General features: G+C 30.2%; 1 long non-coding RNA gene across 1 annotated transcript; it reads left to right on the plus strand.

Annotated features, from left to right (window-relative positions):
• The first annotated feature begins 1060 nt into the window (after positions 1-1060).
• LOC143071244 (uncharacterized) lies at positions 1061-4738 on the plus strand. The gene is made up of 4 exons (XR_012976833.1): positions 1061-1245; positions 2404-2448; positions 3591-3664; positions 4604-4738. It is a non-coding gene; the product is annotated as an uncharacterized LOC143071244 (long non-coding RNA).

A 4738-nucleotide genomic window follows, 5' to 3' on the forward strand; every position in this document is an offset into this window, starting at 1 on the left:
TAGTTTAAATCTTGTAAATTAATTGAAAAGACACTCAAGAAGCTATTCGAATGTAAGGTTCATGTCACGGTGATGCTCTCTTCAACTTTTTGAACGATGATGCTCAACTTGTAAATATGAACATTATAATATGTGATATGAATGCCTTTGAAGCAACTCTCTACCAAGGACCAAATGATATCGTCGATGGGCTTCTAAAATGTTGTAAATTACGATTTTTTCAAGAAAAAAATTTCTCACAAACAGGCTTTGAAAATTTTGGCAAAATGCATGCTTCCAAAATGTCGTATGTGAACTTGAACATTTTTGTAAATAGCAGTGAAATAAAAACGTTGACATTCCTGGAATATCCAAGAACTTAAATTATTTTCACAGAAATAAAGAAATGTACAATTATTTTTTTCCCAAAACCATTCTACAACGATTTTCAAGTTTTCATACAACATTTTGGAAGCAAACTTTACAAACAACTGACATTGGCAATTTTGTAATATGTCTTATTTCACACATTTTGATTGGTCTAACTGTATGCTATTTTGTGATAACAAAGATTTCCTCCCGCCCAGACCATTGGTGTCAACAAGTATTTTTAGCCAAAAAAGTCATATACGACATTTTAGAAGCCCAGCGACGATATGTAAGTTAGCAACTAAAGTTCATCGTAAGCAAACACATACTGCGTAGACAGCTTGTACAGTATAAGGGAAGAATATACATCTACACAAATCATAGTAAGTTTACCGTTTTGGCTTTCAAATCAGTCAGAAAGATTATAGTATTTTTATAATCATAGTAGATAATCGATAAGTGCACTTTCGTCCTCTATGCTCTTCAACTTCGTACTTTATTTTGTCGTTTTTTTTAACTCTTTTTTATCGTCAATAATGAGTATTTTGTAGACGAAACGCACGTTTGGCGAAAAAACAAAATATCAATCCTGGTATATCTTTGATGAGTTTATTCAGAACAATCTTCTTCTCATTGAAAGCGAAAACGATTCAATAACAAAAACGTCATGCAAACATTTAACATAGTTTGTTTTACCATGTACTCAGGTATAAGCGCAACTACTATGGCCAGGACGCAATTGAATGAATTGTAAATTGGAAAATACGACTGAGAGGGAAGTGTATATAATTACATATATAAGAAAAAAATGTATAAAACCATTACTATTTCCGTTTAACTAACCATTGCAATCGCACGGTATGGCAACTTCAAGCAATGAAACTACTCCTTTGGTAGGCAAGTTTTAATTTTTAATCATTTTAGTTAATGAATATACTGGGGACATTATAAAGCGTACTGATATGAAATTTCGAGGCAAAATGTATAAAATTCAAGGATAATTGATTAAAATTGTAATATTGCTTAAGACTTAACGGCTTGTGGTTAAGTTTCATTATTTTATGATTGTTCTCTTTTTCATCGATACTTACTGATGGTCCGTTTAAGTTGCTAATATCCTTAAAATAACGGTTTGCGAGTATAATTTCCAATTAACATTTCCACAGTGTATTTTTGTGTAAATAATAACTTATGTACTCACAAAGTTCTCAAAAAGGTTGGTTTAATGATAAAAAAGGAATGTTTAAGTACAATTATTAATGTATTTTCTTGAGATAAAGGCATATGACATGTTATATTCATTATTTCAGCAAAACAGTTAAATTTAGAAAAGCGTTTTACTGTCTCAAAGCGAAATTGTTGTGTGCATGATCAAAGGAAAACATAACAATTCGAAATAAGAAAAAAAAACCATTTGGAAACGCCGTTTTATTTTATATTATATTTTAATAAATGGCTATTTTGGAATAGTTATATTGTTATATTGGTTTAATTAGAAGTCAGTATAACGATAGGATTGAGAATCGGTCGAAAACAAAGGTTACTGCCATTTGGGAATTTTATAACAATGGTACATTTTTCTTCTAGAATGATTATTGATCATTGTTCACACCATGATGTCTTTGACAGTGAAATTGTGTTGTAATAAGACGAGACACGTTCTAATATTTGGTTAATGTAAAAGTTTTGACTGACACATTAGTTACTCCTTGTTGTTTTTAGCTGCTGGATCATAATTATTTATAAAAAAATACGTATTATGACCCTGTTTGGGTTGTGCATTCAATTTTGTCAATTTAACAAATCTGCAAACCATTGTCACACAAATTGAAAGTTTAGCTAGCTGTTAAGCAAATTTACCTACCATATTCTTCGAAAATGTATGTCCAAAGTCTTGAATATGACGGTTGTTTTCATCCTACAGTTGGTTGATACTATTTGATTTTGTCTGATTTTTAAGACTTTCTTTTTTTTAAATTCATATTGTAAGTCGGTATGCTTGATCATTTGTTTTTGTATACATTGTAAAACAAACGTTTCATTTGTATCTTCTAGTCAAATGATAACAGCTCGACACATAATGACACAGAAATTGACATGGTGAGTATTTCATGAAATACTTATTTATTAAAAAAAATCAAAATAGTAACTACTGATTATTTATCCAATTAAAAAAATGGATATTCAATAATTAAACTCATCATAGATAACAGGATTAAAATTTTGTATTTGCGCCTGTCGCGTGTTTCGTCTACAAGAGACTCATCAGTTTCTCGAATAATGTTTTTTTGTAAAGCCCAAATAAAGTACGAAGTTGATGAGCATTGAGAACCAAATATTCCTTAAGGTTTTGTCAAACACAGCTAAGGTAATCTATTCCTGAGGTAGAAAAGCCTTAGTATTTAAAAAAAATTCACAAAAGTTTTGTGAACAGTTTATTTTATTATTATGACCATATCAATGATAATTCATGTCAACACAGAAGTGATCGCACTCGTTCAACTAGTTTTAATAAAAGAAAACAAAACTCTTACAAAATATTCATTTCATCGATTCAAAAGTATTTGCAGTATTAACTGACATCTTTCAACGATTTAAAACTATTACCAAACACGTTTTGTCCAATAGATTAATTTGAAAATGTCCAATAGCCCCCATATATACAACACATTTAGATGTAGAATCAAATTTATTTTTTAGTAAACCGACTTAAACATATTCTCGATTGACACTGCAATTGCGTGTTTGAATCAGACTTTTAATTACACATATAAACTTGTATTGTAATTGACGGATAACCCCCTTCATACCAACTCATTTCACATTTTATTTATGTCTTGATAATTGGTAAAATATGATATCGCAAATACTCGAATAGACGGAATACAACAAGATTCAAACGCAAAAGTTTAACAAACAATTCAACAGAACAATACACCAAATGTTAAAGATAGCTATCCCATTACAAAACGGGAAGGGGAGAGTTATGGAAAATCAATAAGGGTCAGCATTTCTTCTTACTCTTGTTAAAATACGTCGATAAGTCCTGGCCATTGATTCGGCATCATACACAGCGTATCATAACATATTTTTTTACATTTTAAAGTCATAAAGTCAAACTAAACAGAATGCGAAAGAAGCTGGGAAGTTTTTAAAAAAAAAATATTTTCATTCTGTAACCAAAACAAAAAATGCCCCAAAAGTCTTATATTAGAAATATATTTTGTAACTGATAATTTCAGGACTCACCGCCTGACGGCGAAGATGTCGTTGAAGGCCGAAATACTCTCGGTGTAAGTATCGATTATTTTTGGTTGTAAGTATAAATTCTTTACTATAATGCATTTCGTTAATATTGGTCTTTTTTCTTCATTATAATGTGTTGTATGAGGGGCCTAGTGACCCAAACAATCTGTTTGAATAACGTAAATGATTATAATAACAACTCCCTTTATTTTTATATTATGAATGATATAGCCAAAACAAAAGTAATTACTAAAACTGGACTAATAAGTAAAGGTTAATAACACACATCGACAATTAAATTAAAAGTAAAATCACAAAAATACTGAACTTAGAGGAAAATCAATTCGGAAAGTCCATAATCACATGGCAAAATCAAATAACAAAACGCATCAAAAACGAATTGTTATAGATACGATGATGACCAATGTCACTACCTAGAATATATATTTTTTTATTTATTTATCAACAAATTGCACTTTCTGCTGTTAACAATATACATCACTAGTCCAACATTCCAGTGAAGTGTCCCTGTTTGTTAAACACTAGAATACTACCTAAAATATAAACATCAAGACCATCATGCGTTATTGGTGAAGTTGATACGGAATATTTATCAACAAGGTATTTGTTTCTTTCGATGAATCATTTTTCAAAAGGACGAGACATTTCATTGTTTAACATTGTATTCAATGTTGTATCAAACTAAGTACAAATGAAACAAGTAGATAACAAAATAGTTAAAATGCAAGTACATTAAAGTTATATGTCATTTTTAGACGAATAAAAAATATATAAATTGTGAGTTCAAAATAGTGATGCGAATCAACAGTTATCATAAACACAATTACTTTTATAAATTGTGACTTGGATATAGAGTTGTCTCTCATTGGCTCTCGTACCAGATCTCCTGATATCTATTAAAAATAGGATGTTCCGACTAAAGTTTTTTTCTAAATCTCATTAAATTGAAACTTTTCTATAGTAGAAACCATGTGTCCTTTGATTTAAGGAAGACGATACTGACAGTGGTTCTAATTCTGGTGCTACAAACAAATTCCAATCTCGACGTGAAGTTACAAAAGGGTTATACGATGTTGCTTTACTGATGGCAAATGTATCTCAGCTGAAATCAGTCTTAGACTCA

The sequence above is a fragment of the Mytilus galloprovincialis genome, chromosome 4 (genome assembly GCF_965363235.1).
Source record: "Mytilus galloprovincialis chromosome 4, xbMytGall1.hap1.1, whole genome shotgun sequence".
NCBI classification, from domain to species: domain Eukaryota; kingdom Metazoa; phylum Mollusca; class Bivalvia; order Mytilida; family Mytilidae; genus Mytilus; species Mytilus galloprovincialis.